Source organism: Halichoerus grypus, chromosome 10 (genome assembly GCF_964656455.1).
Source record: "Halichoerus grypus chromosome 10, mHalGry1.hap1.1, whole genome shotgun sequence".
NCBI classification, from domain to species: domain Eukaryota; kingdom Metazoa; phylum Chordata; class Mammalia; order Carnivora; family Phocidae; genus Halichoerus; species Halichoerus grypus.
In genome coordinates this window covers 32,571,390-32,591,297 of record NC_135721.1, presented here as the reverse complement: position 1 = coordinate 32,591,297, position 19,908 = coordinate 32,571,390, and the positions used below count along the sequence as shown (strand labels likewise).

Genomic DNA, 19,908 nt, shown 5'->3' with positions numbered 1-19,908 from the left:
CTGGGTTTGGTGGACTTTTTTTTCTTTTTCTTTTTTTTAGAGAAAATGGACCTAGAAATATATTTTTAAGTGCTTGTTACTATTAGAATAAATTATCTCTATGGTGCCTTCTAAGATCTGTACTTAAACATAGCATTGAAAAGTGGCAGTTAGGACTTATTAGTATAAATAATAACACCAGCATGTCACTAAAAGATAGGCATTTTTAATATAATAAGTTCCCCACTTAAAAACCAGGTTGTGAGGCATAGATTTGTTCATAAGTTGGTGATTTGGGAGATGGAAAACATTTTTCCATGGAAACACTTTTTAGGTGAAGTGAAAAAAGAGAAAAGAAAAGAAAACTAATTTGACTGCCAAAGTAAAAATGGTCCATTTTCAATAAAGAAGAGTGGGAGAGATGTTCTCACAAAAGCTGCAATTAAAATTCAGTAGCATAGATGGACTTTTTAAAATCTTTATTTGTAATATTTGAAGACAAAAGACTTTAGAGATATTTAATCTATTTCACTCTCTTCTTTAATTTTGAAAGTTACCCAGAGACATGATTTGAGAGAGAGCTCTTTACTGGTGTTGGCATGCTGACTGGGAAATAAAACAATTAAAAAATTTAAAAAGCCAATGGTCGTTTAATTTCATTCAGAATGAGAGATTTGCTGAACTCCACTTAAATCCTGATACCCTTCAAACTTTAAAAATTTGTGTCAAAATTAGGAGAGAAGCAGAGCCAGTAGCTTTCACTGTGTAACTATCCCTACCTTTGTTCAAATATATAGATTTCTAATCAGAAGATGCTGATAACTCAGGGAGTAGCTCTGTTAAGACAGGTGGAATGTTTATATGTTTTTAAAATCTGCCCTGAGAAGGGGCGTCTGGGTAGCTCAATGGGTTAAGTGTCTGACTCTTGGTTTTGGCTCAGGTCATGATCTCAGGGATGTGAGATTGAGCCCCACATTGGGTTCCACACTGGCCATGGAGCCTGCTTAAGATTCTCTCTCACCCTTTCCTTCTGCCCCTCCCCCACCCTCTCTCTCTGTCTCTCTCTTCCTCTCTATAAATAAACAAGCAAACAAACAAATAAATAAATAAATAAAATCTTCCCTGAGGTAAAAACATTTGTTTAAAATATTAATAAATGAAGATGAATCCTTATGATTTTTTGTTTAAAATATTAATAAATGAAGATGAATCCTTATGATTTTTTGTTTAAAATATTAATAAATGAAGATCCAGAAAAAAAAAGTAATGAAATCTGTCTATGCAATTTAGTCAATAAAAATACAAATATCTGGGCGCCTGGGTGGCTCAGTTGGTTAAGCGACTGCCTTCGGCTCTGGTCATGATCCTGGAGTCCCGGGATCGAGTCCCGCATCGGGCTTCCTGCTCAGCAGGGAGTCTGCTTCTCCCTCTGACCCTCCTCCCTCTCATATGCTCTCTCTCTCTCTCATTCTCGCTCTCTCAAATAAATAAATAAAATCTTTAAAAAAAAAATACAAATATCTACTTATTTTAAGTACTATTAATTCTACTTAATTCAAAATATCATATTTGGAAATGTTTCCAATACCCTATAGGAAAGTTTATTTCACTTACGCTGGAATATTTTCAGACTAAATACTGTAAATGGGAGAAGATGGTTTAGAATCCATAGCTTATTAATACATTGTTCAACATTCTGAATAAATGGGACAAATCAAAAGTGATCACTTTTATGAAATTCTATGTTCACCAACATAGAATTTTATAGTTCTTGGTTGTTTATATATTTTGGAAGCATCAGTGTCCTTCTTGACCTTCCAGCAGTGGAATAATTGGGCATCCCACAAAGATTCTAGTTTCCATGAGCCTGATTGTGGGAAATGGAAATCCCATATTATTATATCCCAAGATTATACTTACCATGAAGAAAATTACATGATCATTCTTACCTAAAAGTTAATACACATTGGGCACTTTGCATATATTTTGAAACCTTGCAATAATGAAGGAAAATTGCTAGTAGTTAATCTGTAACTACTGTACTATAGTTAAATTGGGTTACAAAATCATTAAAATAAGAATTCTTCCATATTTTTATTTTTTAAGCACCAATACAGGACCTCTTTCTTTACGCAGTTACAAATAGACAAAATTCCTTTCCCAACTTTTATGATAAGAATGCATTAGTGTCTTCCCTCACACACACAAATTATCTTTCCAATTCCCCACTTCCCCTGTTACAGCACAAATTTCACTGAACAAGAAATCTGAAGGTTGAGCATATTCCCATAAGATTTTAAACATTAGAAGGAATGTGCTTCTTAGGTAATTATTTTTAGGAAGATAGTATGTACTTTTCCAGGCAGAGGTTTCATTTTGATATGAGCATGATTGATACATGACATATAGTGGTTCTGTGTCTTTGGGGGAGATAGGCATCACCAAACACACACATATACATCATGTGGTATATGCAAATTATGGCTTCATTAGATTTTTGTTTAATTCCAGGAAGTACTATACTTTCTTGGAAACATAAATTTCAGAAGGAAAAAAATATATATATTTCCCTTTTCTGGGAAAACAAAACCAAGGGGCCAAGTGTGACTTTTCTTTACAAAATATTTGCATGGTCTTCCACCAATTACTAATTTAAAATTCTAGTTAAATAAAAATTAAGATTTACTTGTTTAAGAAAAATTGTTTAAATTGGGTTACAAAATATTAAAAAGTGGCTTGAATTAAAAGTGGAATAAAAATTAGATACAATAGTTGGGATAAAAGAGAAGAACCATAAAGAAGATTTAAAATGTCTTAGATGGTAGTTTAGCTAAGTAGCTAGAATAGCTAAAAACCAAAAGAAAAAACTTAAAGTTATATATCCCCAAATGCAATAGATGTGGATTTATATTTAATTGCCCCATGTTAATAATATTGCTTTTAAAATGTTTTATTAAAGTATAATATAGTAAACTACAGCTCTAGGAGCTTCTACGTGTATATATGTACTCAGGTAACCACCAGCCAGATTAAGATACAAGACGTTCCAAAAGTTCTCATCATGCCCCATGTCAGTGAATACCCTGCACACTCAAGGTAACCAGTTATCTCTCTAACCTATCACAATAGGTTAGTTTTGCCAGTTCTTGGACTTCATGTAGAAAAAAATCATGCAGCATGTATTTTGTGTGACCACCATCTTTTCCTCATCTTTATATCTGTGATATTTATCTCTACTGCTGAGTGTAACATTAGTTTATTCTTTATTTCTAAGGGGTATGCCATAGGATTTACACCACAAATTATTTATATGAGCGTGCTATTTACCAGTAGAAAGCCAAGCCTCTTGTTCTCAGAACATGGGTATTCAAATATGCCCATCATAGTCTCTTTCACCACCTCTCATCTCCAAAGGAGAAGGAATAGTGGTAAAACCAAAAGTGGAAGACCCCCATCTTTTATGCAGGATGTTATTTCTTTGTTCTCCACATTTCAATGATCATGAATAAATAAACCTCTGAACTCAGAATTCAAAACTCAAAGAGAGCCACTCCGTTCCATTCTTAATAGACTGGCAGGACTCAATGATGACTAAACATGAATCATCTCTTAGAGCTGTAGGCAAAGCATAGGAAGAGGAAGGGGATTTGATGTTAACAGAAATATCTTAGTCATTCTTCAGGTGGACAGGGCACGTGTGCTTGGGAACATGCAGGCAGGCAGTATTGATGGACATGATTTGAGAAGGATACTAATATCCTTCTTGATGCATTTGAAATGATGCATCAAGAACTCAGCAATTTCAGGTTCAAAATGTCCTTTTGTTCGATAGATCTTTATACATCATTTGATCTAAAACATGTCCTTAGTTTTTCCAAACTTTCAAATAATTTTTCCAGTTTTTCAAGTAATTTCCTACACTATAAACATGTGAAACATATTGTATGTAATTAAGTTATCATGATTTATTTCCTGTTATCTTAATACTTCTAGCTCTCACCTTTGCTAGGAACCTGGATGACAGCCCTTTTATTCTGAAATATGGTTTTTATCTCAGCAAATAAAGTTACGTATTATTCAGGACCAAGGTTATTCTTGAAGTAGTTCATGCTTTCTTTTCTGCAACAATTAAATGTGTTTTGATTATAAACATGTTTTATAAACCTTAAAAACTGATAGAAAACATATTCAAAAATGATTTTATTTTATTCCTTAAAATTTTGTTTTCGTGTGGTTTTATATTTCTAAAATGTGGAAAATTTTCTTGATGCAACGTATTGATTTTTAAATAAATAACAGGCATTTTGCAATTATGTGTTCCATTTTGCTTCATATTTTTTCTTATTAATTAAATTATTTATTTACTCTTATTTCACTTGCACCACAGGTCAAAATTCAAATTGTACTCTTAACTTATATTTAGTTCTAGAAAATTATTGGACATTTGTAGATAAATCAGTTGTTTATAGGCTAAATCAATATGTCATGAAGTATATATTATTAAAATCAATAAGGTATCTCTAATTTATATATATGATAATTCTTGAAGTTTTATAAATATAATTTTTCACCATCTTTGATTTTAAAATAAATTAAAATATTTGATTTGGTCAGTAATTTTTAAGTGCCTCTTTTTCCTACATCATTATTTATTCTAGTCATGTACCTTCAACCAAGGAAAAAATGTTCATTTTTAAGAAAATATCATAAAATCATGTTCAGTTTTGCATAAATAATTCAATATCCATATATATATATATACACACATATATATATATGGATCATGTGTCACAGTGTTTTTTGTTTTGTTTTGCTTTGTTTTGTTTTATTGAAGTATGGCTGAAATTCAATATTATATTTGTTTCAGGTACACACCGTAGTGATTCACCAATTCTATACATTATGTTATGGTCACCATGATATATGTGGCAGTGTTTATTATAAAGAATCATCACTCTGCCATTGGGAGAATGACAAGAAGCTCTTATACCAAGGTGGGTCGGTTTTTATCTTTCTTCTTAAAATGCTTGTTTCTATATCATAGAGCAAATTTGTTGCTTTAAAAACCAATTTCTGAAGGTAATCCATTTTAAGAGGTAAAAATTCCTAAAGCTTAGACTATTCTAAAATGCTCACTTTTATGCACTCAGTTGTTATGGATTAATGTATTGTTATACATGATGATCTTCTTTCAGTGATTATTTCAAATTGATGATGTTCTAGAATTACCAACCAAAAATTTGGAAAGGAAAAGTCAGTAACTGTATATCAACTGCTTATACTGTGTTCAGTAAGGTTTTGTCCAAACTAACCTTATTTTCTGTGGTGATAGGATTAGCAAATTGCATGTTGTTGATAGAGAAAGCCCTTAATTTTATTTAGGCATTACCAAAATCTTTCATGGTATCTCTTCTAAAATACTGGGAAAGTATTTATTGGCACAGCAATATACTCCACTGAAAAACTCCCAAAGAGTGTGGATCTTAATGGATTCGTAGCAATGGGAAAGGATGTCGTTTATGGATTGGTACAGAGCTGTCAACAGTTTTATCAACAACTTGGAAGATGAGAGAAAAGACATGGTTATCAAATTTATAAACGACTAGAAACCAGAAAGGTTAATTAATGTAAGAAATAAGATGCAAGAAAATGTCTATAACTATGAAAAGCCAAGTCAGCAGGAATGATTTTGACAGGTATAAATGTAGAATATGTATTCCACAGTAAAAGTTATATATTTTATGTAAGTAGCAGTGGAAACCAACTTGAAAATGATTGTGTGTAGTTTTGTGTGTCCGAATGTGTGTGTGTGTGTGTATCCATCTGTATGCTGGTAAGAGAGTTAGTAGTTTTATTTACAAATAAATTTAATGTTAACTAAGAATATCAAATGACAATTAGACGTGCCTGGAAGCTTGAGATGCACTGATAGAAAAATAGTGTCTTGACAAAAGATATCCCAACTCCTCTGCGCTCTCTCTGATGGTACTGCAGCATTATATGCAAGTTTGGGAACCACATTTTAAGGTCAACAATGACAAACTGGATAACTTTTCCATCATTGAGTCTTTATCTTTGGGAGATCACAGATAATATCTCATTAGGAATCTAAAAGAAGCTATAGATATCTCCCCAGGAAACAAAAATACATATACACATGATTTTATCTGCAATTTCAGAAGGTTTACAGCATTCCTGAAACCCATCTATGAATTTCCCACATGTTCATGGACTTTAGCTTAAGAAACTCTGATCTAAGACCAAGTGGTGAGGCAGTAAGGGTTGTTGATTCCCTAACATATGAAAACAGTTAAAGGAATTAATGTTTAGTTTGGAGTAAAGAACACCAAAAGGGTAGGAACAAAATAGCTACCATCAAACATTTGAAAAATTTTCATGTTTGAGAGTTATTATATTTATTTTATGTATCTCCAATGAGAAAGATAGAAACACCAGAGAGACATATTTTGTGTAAGTAGAAATAGAATGAATGGGAGGAATTTAATTCAATTTAACATTCAATCAGTGCTTTCCACATGGTATGCTAGACTAGGAGGGCGAATGTAAATATCAAATGAATAAAACATAGTCTCTTTCCTTGGGATGTTTGGAGAAGAAAGTTCTAGTTCAAAAAGCAAATTCCCTTTAAAGAAGAATTTTTTTTAAAAAAATGCCAGCCCTTTTAAGACTATATGGTATATATATATATTATCAACCTAGAGTAGATTTTTATTACTAGGAAAATAACGATTTGAATGACCACACTTAGTAATGCCAGTGGAGAGTAGTTCAGTAGGGCTCATTGCCCTGTGAAAAGGAACATGACAGAACTTTTGGGGCTACTCATAACTCTTATTCTGAAATTTCCCTGGTATACAGAGATGATAGCTGGAGTGTAGGTAAAAAATATCTGTGGGGCCAATGAGCATCTTGAGAAAAAGGAATCCAGACTTCTTCCTCTTTTAGGATCCACCTTATTAGAGCTTCTGTCATAGATTGCAATATTCCAGATGGATATTTCCCTGCAGGAAAAGAACCTCAAACTCAAATGTATCCTGAAAGGTGACAGCATATGTTCTATATGTTCTTGAATGAGAGCTCATTCTAGCAGAGCATGCTGTTTAGGCGTGGAAGCCCTACCTGACCCAACCACATTGACAGAGCAGGTCCATTTTGAGTAAAATGTTTGACCATGTCAATGTAATCCAGAAGAACTGTAATCTTCAGAGCACAGAGTACTGTGCCATCATTCAGTACTATCTACTGGTACCTGGGCTGGTAAAGTCATCTGTGAGCCACTGAATGCAAATGTGTGGGACAGGGTTGCATCAGTTCTCGACATTGACAATCTTTGGGTTGCAGTGGAACTATAGCATCTGAGAAGTGGTCACAGTAGGCTCTCTAACCCTTGCCCTTGTGAGGAACATTAAAAACTGTGGGCTAAGGGTATAGAAAATCAAGAGGGAGATGCTGGTCTTCCTGGAGTTATTAATTGAAATTATTAATAAAAAGGAAAGAACAAAACCAACATTCGCTGAAAAGGTCACTGAATCCCAAAGGGAATATACCTGGATTTGTTAAGTTTGCATTTTCCTTTCCAGTCTTGTCTATTATAAGTTAGAATAGTGATGGGAACTGAAAAGAAGATAATGCCCTAGTTTATTTTCTCAAATTAAAATCCAAAAATTATGGTAGAAGGAATATTTTCTCAAGGTCTAAATTGTGCTAGAAGGAAACAAGATCAATTGACTGATATAATGCACTGCTCATTGCAAAGGGCCTGTTGACCTTGAACAGTATTTCTGTGATCTATAGGTTGAATATGAAAACTGTAATTCTGGATAGTTCTAGAACAGTGATGCTTCTGTGGATGGACATTATTATCAAATTGATGAGGCTTTACCCCATGCTAATTAAACATACATCTATGGGTTGAGTGCCTAGTCATCAATACTCATTTTTTTAATTAATAAAAATTCAGATCACTTTAATGTGCAGCCAGGGTTGTGAACCATTATCGTAGAGCAAAGATTCTCAGAGTGTGGTGTAGCAGCATTAGCATCACCTGGGAACCTGCTGGAAATGCAGATTCTCTGGTCCAATTTTGACCTACTGAATCAGAAACTCAAACAGATGGAGCCCAGCATTCACTGTTATAACATGCCCTCCAGGTGATTTTAATGCATACTCAAGTTTGTGAATAATATCATAAAGCCTTATGAAGAGTTGTGATTTTTCTAATTAAATAAGTTAGGTTTGTTCATTAACCAATTACAACCAGGAGGTTATGTTGGAGGTAGATAATTGTATCTATGATTCTTTTGTATATACCCACGGTCTAGATAAATGTAAAACATGCACCCAGTTCTCAAGAGTATGTGCTGCTTAACTTGCTCCTGTGTATTTGAAGGTGATTTCTATGCCTAGAATGGTAGAATACCAGTCACGTTCATCCTGTACCAAGTCCCTTGCCACTTAGGGGTTTTTCTGTAGTAGAGGTGAATAAAGATAGGTAAATCCCTGCCATTCACTTATTCAACAAATACTCATTGAGTGTATACTAGGTGCCAAGTATTATTCTGAATTGTGAGGATACCCAATGAGCAAAATAGACAAAGATCCTTGCCCTAGAAGAGATAACCTTCTGATGGGGGAGTCAGAAAAGAAGCAATAAACATGAAAGTATGAATTATATATTATACTTGAGAATGATAAGTACTACAGAAACTAGAGAGCAAATAGGGTAAAGAGATTCAGAATTGTGGAGGAAGAGGGGGTGAGGGAAGCCATTTGCAACATTAATAGAGTAGATAGTGTAACCCCCGGAGAGAAAGTGAGATTTGAGTGGAAGGAGGTGGAAGAGAAAGCCAAGCAGGTGTCTTTGTGAAGGGCTGTCTATGGAGAGGGAAAGAGAACAAAGCCTGTAAAATAGGAGCATGCCTGAGGTATCAGAAGACCATCATGGTGGCCAGTGTGGCTGGATCAGTGTGCACAAGCGTGAGCAACGTAAATAGAGAGGAGGTGAGGGAGATAGTGGAAGACCTTGCCAGCCGTGTAGAAGGATCTGGGCTTTTACTCGGAGTCTAATAGGAAGACATTGGAGTGATATGATCTGACTTTCCTTTTAAATGGATCACTGCTTGCTGGGTGAGAACAGACCAGAGTACCAGGATAATAGCATTGGAATAAATCAGAAGGGTCTTGCAATAATCTAGGAAAGAAAGAATGATTGGGGTGCCTGGGTTGCTCAGTCGGTTAAGCGTCTTCGGCTCGGGTCATGATTCCAGGGTCTTGGGATCGAGCCCTACGTCTAGCTCCCTACTCAGTGGGGAATCTGCTTCTCCCTCTGCCCCCTCCCCCCACTCATGCTTGCTCATGCTCTCTCTCTCTCTCTCTCTCTCGCTCTCTCGCTCGCTCTCTCTCAAATAAATAAAATCTTGAAAAAAAAAAAAGAATGAATGATTGCTCAGATTAGGGTGCCAGCAGAATATCTCGTGTTGAGTCTAGATATATTTTGAAATTGGATCCAATAGAATTTGTTTATGAATCAGGTTAGTTAGGGAAAAAAATAGGAATCAGAGATCTCTAAGGTTTTTGGCTTGGGCAACTGGAAGGATGTTGGAAAGGTAAAGAGTATTGAAAATACAAAAAAGATGATTTGTAGTAGTAAGACTATACACAGTATCGTCTCTCTCCTTAAGCCTTAAAGTGTTCATTCTCGATGCTGAAAGATGGAACGCCAGCCCTTTACTCACCCTGTGCTCCGTGCCAATGGATTGCTGAGTTTAAGAATCATGGTATTTATGTCCTTTAAACTGCTCACAGTACTTTCTCTACAGGATACATCCATACCTAATAGATTTTTATTCATTTATTTATATATTTAACCAATACTGATCCGGCCCTAGGAGATGGGGAAGCGCTGGTGATGAATTCCTAACACGACAGACAGGGTGCTGCTAATGTGGAGCCCATGGGAAATGAGATAACTCGATCACGCAGGACCCTGCGCTGGGCTTGACAAGTCATTTTATTCCTCTGCCTTTCCTGGACTGCCTGGCTGATACCTTAAAAAAGTCAACCTCCCTAATTTGGTGCCAGATCATGACTGATTTTGGAAAAGAGTACCTGTGTGGCACACATTAACATATGTGTGGGCAATGCTGTATTTCACACTGTGAGACAATGTAGAGAGAGGTAACCAACCTTCAGTGAAGCCATTAAGGAGAATGGATAACATGAACCTGTCTGAAATGACTCAGGCAAATTACTTCATTCTTTCTGAACAAGCTCTATGCATATGAGACACATAAATATGTCTTACCTGGCTGTAGTAATATAGAAAGTTAACAAAGAGATTGGACCTACAACCTCTTAAAAAACAAAAACTAATTTCTTAGCCCCCAAAAGGAAGACCCTAAGTGGCATGTAGGAAAATAATAATACTCCCTAGACCCTGATTTATTAAAAAGACCATTTGTGCTTCCAAATCAGGCTTTTGGTAGGTCTACAGATATTAGTGAAATGATTTCTGTGAAAAACCAAAGACTTTATTGACATATTTAAGTTTCCTAGATGATTGAAAATGTTGTATGCTTTAAAGACCAATATCAAAAAAAGGTATCATTAAAAACTATTATTTTCAGGGTGCCTGGGTGGCTCAGTCATTAAGTGTCTGCCTTCGGCTCAGGTCATGATCCCAGGGTCCTGAGATCGAGCCCCACATTGGGCTCCCTGCTCGGGGGAAGCCTGCTTCTCCCTCTCCCACTCCCCCCGCTTGTGTTCCCTCTCTCGTTGTGTCTCTTTCTGTCAAATAAATACATAAATAAAATCTTAAAAAAAAAAAACCAAACTATTATCTTCTATAGCTACAGACCCATTTTTCCCAAGTACTTAGGCCTTTGTGATTTCGCTACCGCCCAAAGTGTGTTATGAAAAAACTTGATGAATTAGATGTAATTTATGCATCATTTGACAAGATTTTTCTCTTTGTTAGTTCAGAGGACCTTTCTGATACAGGAAGATAAAAATAAAAACATTACATTTTGAATTATCCTTTGGGAAAAAATTGTATGCCTGAGTGCTGTACCCGTAGAAAAATGATGGGTTCCCAGAATATTATTACAAGACATATTCCTCCCTCTTCATTCCCTCTCCAGCCCCAGCAATAACAGAAACAGACAAACAAACAAAATACTGCAGAAGAACTACTTTCAGAGGCATGATTTAGCCAATTCAAGTGCAATATGTATCATCCTACAACACTACAGACATCCTTAGAAAAATGACCTGGTAGTATCAGTACCATAGCCACGCTCCCCTTCTGTGCAACACTGCCCAGGGAGCCCAGCGAGCTTGGAGTGCCGGGCTGTCCGTCGGAACCTTGAGGATGTGCCAGACCTGTGCAGAGCACCATGGCTTTCACTATAGGACCTCAAGGGAGATGTGTATTTTTGTGTGTTTCCAGAGGATCCAGAAAATTCAGGGAATTCTAGCGGATAGCATAGAGAAGGTATGTGGAAGAAGAGACAGATTTTCTGGGGGAGATTATTATGTGAAGCCTGACCTAGGATAATCTTCGGAATGGACGAATGCAAAACTGGTTCTAACTGTCCTAGGAGATATCTGTGTGCTCCACAACAATAACTATACAATAACGTGTACATTATCAGCAATGCATATAGGTTTCAACTGGATCTTTGAAAAGATCCAGGTCATTGTTTTAGAATATGATACATTTATATATGTATGTTTGTATGCATGCATGCATGCCCACACATAGTCCATACAAACCAGTACAGACATGCAGGGGTCAACTGATAGGAGAATCCTGAAACTTCTCAGATGGATGGATAAAACTGGGTGTATTCTGAAAAGGAAAGCACAGTCTATTTTGCACGGTTTATGTCCTTATAGGGCTGAAAATCCTCTCTGGATGCCTAAACTCAGTTTCCAAGGACAGTCTCTGCTTCACTCTGGCACATTATGCTTATCACAGAATTATGTTTTCTTCAAAGTTATTACTTGAGAGAAGAACAGATGCCAAATATATATGTATATATAAAAAAACTTCCGAATATCTAATTTTTCTTCACGGATCAAGTAAATTTTTTTAAAAAAAATTTTTGAATTGATATTTTGGAAGGCATTCAATGTTCTTCTCTTTAAATTTTAAGAGCCCTGGATATCTTGCCAGGCACATAAACCAAATTGTATTGGAACTGCAGCACTTTAATAAGAAGCCTCAGTTATTGCCTCCCCCATCCCCACGTGGCAGGACTCTCATTTATTGGAGCCATCTTTTACCAAGCTGCCAACTTCCCCTTTTGCTAAATGCTCATAAAACTCCATCTTCTCATTGACTCTGTTCTTGAGTTCATGTTTTGTTCCTCAAGGATCCATTCTCTGAATCTGATCATCTTTTTTTTTCTCTTTAGTTTTTGCCACTCACACATCCTACACACTCTACCTAATGTCACTCAAGAATCGCCTTTACCTCTTGGAGACATTGCCATTTACATTACTAGGACAAGGACTCTAGATGTGAAAGCTCTTTCCTTAATTCAAATAGCAAAAGCAGTCTTATTAAATTGGAGTTACAGCCAGCCACAATGAACTTCTCTTCAGACCAAACACCTCTTTTATCCTGTCTGCCCTTTCTTTCCAAAAAGAATGTTCATGTCTGTAAGTAGTGGTGACAGGTCTGGAGAAGATGAATTTCATAATATTGTGGAAAAGAACAATAATAAAAGAAACATTTCACTCTGTTTTTACTGACTCTCCAGAGAATACATGAAATTAAATGAGTTATTTAAATAAAGCACCCTAGGTCAAATGGTTCTAGCTCAAAAAAAAGTTCCAATTCAAAAAAAAATAATAATAACAGTAACTTTGTAAAGGAGAAAAAGTTTTTTTTTTCTTTTTTAAGGCAGAAGTTCTGTGTTTTCAAAAGTAATCTTAAGTAGAGGAGGACCAATGTAAAATATGCCAGCTTTTCTAGTCAAAAAATACACAGGTGAAAGTTGGAGGCCTTCCCTCCCACTCACAAGTCCTCAGTCTCCTCAAAGTCAGTAGTGAAAGACTTTATTAAAATCACTGAGGAATCTCAGAGCATATTTTGAAAACAATAGTACTAAGAGATACCAAGCTCTGAAGGGCAATGTTTATGATTTGGGAAAATCTCCTGATGATGTATCTTATCTGGTAATTGCTTAAAATTATTACCTGAATATCTACGCTTCAAAAGAAGACATATTTAAGGGGAAAATGGCATTATAAACAGGTTTGCCTATCAGATTGTATGTTAATATTTTCCAAGAACGGGTCCAAAACTGCCTAACTCATTGCCACATTGAACTATATTCTGTTTAAATAACGTGGTAAATTGTAGTCAGATTCCAAAAGTATCCCTTCAGCTGTGGTTCTCAAAGGACAAATATACGAGGAGACCTAATACCAAGCAATAGACCCTCCTGTGGAAATAAGTTTTGCAACTGGTTTTATTTTGGCACAAATGGCAGTTATGGTAATTTTCATTGCTCTTACTAATGTCATTTTACTGGAGATCACTGGGGACCATGAAAGGTGGTACTACTTCTGTGATCAAATAGCATTACTTAAGTTCTTTTTCCCCCTTTCCATAGAAAAGATTTGATTTGAAGTAAAAATTTCATATGTCTAAGGTAGCTACATTTTCTCTGATATGAAAATGTAGTTCATATTAGGATTCTTTAAAAAATTAACAAATATATATATTTCCTACCATTTGCTCTTGTTTGTTCTTCCCTAAAGACCTATTCTTCTACATGACACGTTCAATGGTTCAGTGTTGATTTCAGGATAACATCAAGGGTCACCAGCTTCCTTCATAAGACGTTTGAACAAAATATCCCTACTACAGTCAGGCTCTATCATTTTTGTAGTACTGGATACTTCTGCCTCTACAGTTTTGTTGGTGTCCATGTGAGCCCATTTTGACAGATTACATTTGCTGCTCCTTATAGAGGTTCTAAATCAAATGCCTACCGATATTTCAGCCATTTCAACATCATGTCCTAATTAAACTTGTTCAGTCAATGGCATTCACCGTGTTTTGAAACCATATTATATTTAATCAGTAGCTCTCATATGATGCATACATACCATGTGAGGAAAAAGAATCATGCTCTTGCTTAAACATGTTAAAAGACGCCGTTGATTATGAAGTCTTGATAAAACAACTTTTCCATTTGAAGAAAACCGATTCAATGTCTAGGTAGAAAATCCTGACTGAGAATGTCAGAAGAAATGATAAAGAAATAACTTTTTTATTTTACTTTTGAAGAAGATTCAACAAATTACCAACCTTTGGAAAGGGGAGGCAGAAATTCCAAAGAATATGATCTATCCTTTGAGATAATATTAAAATAGCTGTGAGGATAGAGTAACTAGACAGTGCTCGTTTCTCATCATTTTTTTTTTTTATGAGAGTTTTGTTTACTAAGTGTTAATTTTAATAGTTGAGAGTTATGAGTTAGAAGCAAAAGTCTCTTAAATGCTGGAGAGATATTGGATTACCATCATTTGCCTTTCTTTGGTCTCCATGGGTAACAAGAATATGAAGATCAAATAGGCAGAGGATTTCAACAGAACTTCAATATAAATTCAATATTAAATTAAAAGAAATAACATTTAAAAAATTGGGACATACTGGGAATTACCTCAGTCACCTCATTCTTATCTTTGTGTGTCTGGCTTATTTCACTTAGCACAATGTCCTCAAGATGCGTACGTGCTATCGCAAATGGGAGGATTTTCTTGTTTCACCTAATTGTGAAATTTTTCAGTCATTATTTTTTCCATTGCTTTTTATCCTCCATTTACCTCTCTTTGGCAGGGCCTCTATTTACAAATATATTTAGCATTTTGATATCCCACAGGTCCTTAAGTTTCTATACATTAAAAAAACTTCTTTAACTGTTCTTAGGATTAGAAAATATTATTGATCAAATTTATTGACTGCCATCTCTATTCTGCTGGTAAGCCCATCCAGTGAATTTTTAATTTCAGATATTTTATTTTTTTGGTTCTTGATTTGTATTTAATTATTTTTCAGTAGATTCTAGTTCTTTGTGAGATTTATCTCTTTATTTACTATGAGCATGTTACCCTTTACCGCATTCCAAGTGTTTTTTTTTTTTTTTAAAGATTTTATTTATATATTTGACAGAGAGAGAGAGAGACAGTAAGAGAGGGAACACAAGCAGGGGGAGTGGGAGAGGGAGAAGCAGGCTTCCTGCCGAGCAGGGAGCCCGGTGCGGGGCTCAATCCCAGGACCCTGGGCTCATGACCTGAGCCAAAGGCAGATGCTTAACGACTGAGCCACTCAGGCGCCCCTCCAAGTGTTTTTAATAGCTATTTAAAGTCTAAAGTCTTTTTCTGTTAATTCCAATATGTGGGTCATCTCAGAATTGGCCTCTGTTAAGTATATTTTTTCTTGAAAATGTGTTGCCTTCTCCTGTTTTATTTATGTCAAGTGTATTTTTATTTTTGTATCCTGAACTCTGCGAATGTAGTATCATGGAAACTCAGGATTACTTTATATTATTACAGAGTATTGATATTTTTGTTTTAGTGTGCCGTAATTTTATTGGACTCGAATTTGTAGTCTTTTTCTTTTGGATTGCAATTCAAATCTCATTTCTCCCCCTTTAGCATGGCTGTTTGCTACCTGCCCCACACATGCATGGTCAGGGCTATCAGAGACTTAGGTAGAATGTATACACAGAATTTAGGACTCCCTTTGCTATTTATTCAATTTCTGTGATTCCCTCTGTACTTTCCAACAGATGTGGTTACCCTTATCCTTGACTTCTGGTCCATCAGCTCAGAAAGATCCTGGGTACCAGTGAGTCCAGCAGCTGGACTCAGATTAAAAGCTAAAAATATAGAAAACTCACACCTTTCTGGACTCTTCTTCTAAATTGTGACTGTCATCCAGAATCTCTCTGCTTTTGTTTACTCTTCAGAGACTTTAAGAAGGAGTGTGTGTGTGTGTGTGTTTCCCAGAACTTATGGTTGCTGTCTACAGGAGAGTCAGTCTGTTAGTAGTTTACTGAACCACAGTGGAAACAAAACTTCCATTAGCATAATACAAATATGGCAAATTTTTGTACTGGCAAAGGAAGACCAATACTTTGCATGTATGTGGTTGCAAAAATTCTACATTTATGTAGTTGTTTTGGTACGTATTTAAATAAATCCCTGTCATTTATAAGTAGTATTTTTTTCAAGTATTTAAGGAAAATCTATAATTTAAAAATGTACTAATATAATTATTTAATTAACCTATAAGTGGGAAAACTTAATAAACATCTTACTATATAGCCCCCAAATATTTAATCAAATCACAATCCCTAATGAGAGATCAGAAAAATACATTATGTGATTTCAATGGTAAAACATTAGAAGCATTATTATTAAATTCAGGAACATGGGGGTGCCTGGGTGGCTCAGTTGTTAAGCATCTGCCTTCGGCTTAGGTCATGATCCCACGGTCCTGGGTCAAGCCCTGCATTGGGCTCCCTGCTCGGCGGGAAGCTTATTTCTCCCTCCCCCCCCCCCCCCCCCCCCCCCCCCCCGCTTGTGTTCCCTCTCTCGCTGTGTCTCTCTCTGTCAAATAAATAAATAAAATCTTAAAAAAAAAAAAATTCAGGAACATGAAGATTATACACACCTTCTTACTGAACCAATTCAGTTAGACAAGAACAACATTTATAATATCTACCTATTAAAAAAAGAGGTGGCACAACTTTCGAGTTTTGTCTGAATATTTTTTAACAACCCTCCAAATGAATTAAATAAGAAAGTATTAGGAAAAATATAATTTGGTAAGTTAGCCAATTACTGAATGAATCTACAGAGTACATGATTTTTAATATTATAATAATAACCAATGAGAAAATATAATAAAATAATTAATAGTAATATAAGAAATAGAAATCTACATCTTCCCAAGAAATGTATAGCACATATTAAAACTCTACAAAACTTTACTGGGGGTCATTTAAACTAATTTAAGGAAGGCAAAAATTGTAAACATATTATCCATAAAGAAACCTATAAATTTAATGATATCTCAGTTAAATATTATTTCAGGAAATGTTTTTTGGTTAATTTGCAAAATAATTTTTTTTATTATGTTATGTTAATCACCATACATTACATAGTGTTCCATAATTCATTGTTTGCGTATAACACCCAGTGTTCCATACAGTATGTGCCGTCTTTATACGCATCACCAGGCTAACCCATCCCCCCTGCAAAATAATTTCAAAGTTTACCTAGAAATATAAATATGTTAGAAAAGCCTGGGAAGGGATGCCTGGGTGGCTCAGTCGGTTGAGTGTCTGCCTTCTGTTCAGGTCACGATCCCAGGGTCCTGGGATTGAGCCCCAGGTTGGGCTCCCTGCTCAGCGGGGAGTCTGCTTCTCCCTTCTGCCCCTCCCCAACTCGTGCTATCTCTCTCTCTCCCTCTCTCTCTCGCTCGCTCTCTCGCACTCTCTCTCTCTCAAATAAATAAATAAAATCTTTATTTTTTTATTTTATATTTTAAAAGATTTTATTTATTTATTTGAGAGAGAGAGCATGATGTGGGGCTCGATCCCAGGACCCTGGGATCATGACCTGAGCTGAAGGCAGACGCTTAACTGACTGAGGCACCCAGGTGCCCCATAAATAAAATCTTTAAAAAAAATAAACTGCTTGCTAAGTAGATGACCAATAGCCTTAAAAAGAAGAAGAAGAAGAAGAGGAGGAGGAGGAGGAGGGGGAGGGGGAGAGGGAGAGGGAGAGGGAGAAGAGAAGGAGGAGGAGGAGGAGGAGGAGGAGGAGGAGAAGGAGAAGGAGAAGGAGAAAGAAGGAGAAGGAGAAGAAAAAGAAGAAAAAGAGCCTGGGAAATTCTGGAAAGAGGAATAATGAGGGAGAAATGTCTTGTCAAGTTAAAATACAGTACTTAAAACAATTGAGTATCGAAGAGGGAATATACTAAATGATAACTGGAAGAAATTATCAGTTATCAAAATAGACCTAAATACATATAATCACTTAATGCTTAATAAAGTTGGCTTTTTAACACACTGGGGAAATGTATTTGTTTTCTAAAAGTTAATGAAACAAATGGCTTGCTTTTTTTGAGGGGGGGAAGAAAGAGGTAGATTTATAATTCACTAATTGTTCTGAAAAAAAATCCAGATAGATCAGATATTTAATTATATTTTCAGTTTGTGTTCACAGTGATTGACTTTTACCTGTTACATAGATTTGTAGGAATTCTGAAAAGATAGCACTGACCTGAAGAGAACGAGGTATGGGGACTGCAAATGCTGCCCGCTATTTATCCTATAAATTAGGAAGCCCCATGAGTATATCTCCATATTTTAAATGATATTCCAGGAGTTGGAGGATTTGTTGATCAACATGAATAAGATTCTGGTCACTTATTGCTGGAAAAGGTACCAGCATGGGGAAAAAATGTTACTGAAGGCTACAGGAAGTCTCAAATACTGGGGGAAGGATTGGGAGGAGAAAGTGATACAGGGGCACAGTGCTTAAGGTTCAAACTAAAGATTCAATTCTCAGATGACCTCATTTACACTTTAGAACCACAGGATTTAGGTTTCTTCTAATTCATTGAGATTTATTAGGTCAAAATATAATTTTTTTGTCATGGTATTTTTGTATAGCAAAAGATTACATTTCCATTTTGAAAAACAAAATCCATTCACTCTTCTTATTCCCACATTCATTTTTAAAAAGATGTATTTAGGGGCACCTGGATGGCTCAGTAGTTAAGGGTCTGCCTTCGGCTCAGGTCATGATCCCAGGGTCCTGGGATCGAGCCCCTCATCAGGCTCCCTGCTCTGCAGGAAGCCTGCTTCTCCCTCCCCCACTCCCGCTGCTTGTGTTCCCTTTCTCGCTGTCTCTCTCTTTATCAAATAAATAAATAAAATCTTAAAAAAAAAAAGAAACATAAATATAATAAAAACAAAATAATATTAAAAAAATAAAAAGATGTATTTATTCATTTTGAGAGAGAGAGGGAGGAAGGGAGAGAAAGTAAGCAGGGAGAGGGGCAGAGGGAGAGAATCTCAAGCAGACTCCATGCTGAGCATGGACCTGGATGTGGGGCTCGATCCCACGACCCCAAGATCACAACCAGAGCTGAAACCAAGAGTCGGACACCCAATGAACTGAGCTACCCAGGCACTCCTCCCACATTCATTTTTAATTCATCTCACAACCTCAAAAGTTGAGTTGACCTCCTCTCTTTTTTATATTATTGCACATAGCACTTACATTTTCCATTGTCACTGTCTCCTACCTCAACACATTTTTCTCTCTGTTCTTTGCCTTTGTCTTTTTGTCTTTTAGTCTTAGAAGAGTGAGTTCACACTTAAGTGATCTCTGCCCACTCTTGCCATTTTCTTTCCACTGGCTTTGTCCTTAAGTCCCTACCATTTGACTTTCCTCCCCAGCAATTTTCTCCTCAAAAGACCTAAATATTAAAGCCAAAAATATGTTAAAAAACAATGCCTCAGCCCTTCTACTAAGCTTTATGGTCACATTCTTCACAGCTATTTATAGTTCATGGATCATCTTATCCTTCTTCACCAACCCCACTCCTTCTACAACTCTTCCATCAGTGATAATAGCACCCAGCCAATTAACCCTTTCTCTCAAATGTCAGTATACATGTTTGAAATACTCTGCCAAATTTCATATTTGTAATTACAAGAGGGAAGTGAGATTTTTCAAGGAAAAGAAATGGCCAAAAAAGAAAACTAAGTGTGAGTTAGAAAAGAAGGCAAATAAAGAAATACTTGCTAGTTGAATCCTGACCCTCTCTGTCAGCTTCTACTGCCTTGCATGGGCATAGTGATCTTGCCATGT

At 36.0% G+C, this 19,908-nt stretch overlaps 1 long non-coding RNA gene across 1 annotated transcript in view; it reads left to right on the top strand.

The window, feature by feature from the left end:
• Positions 1-4,853: 4,853 nt before the first annotated feature.
• The window catches only part of LOC144379208 (uncharacterized), a 284,756-nt gene continuing 269,701 nt past the window's right edge, over positions 4,854-19,908 (top strand). Inside the window, exon 1 of the long non-coding RNA XR_013441670.1 lies at positions 4,854-4,973. This is a non-coding gene — a long non-coding RNA (uncharacterized LOC144379208). The remainder of the gene's footprint in view (positions 4,974-19,908) is intronic.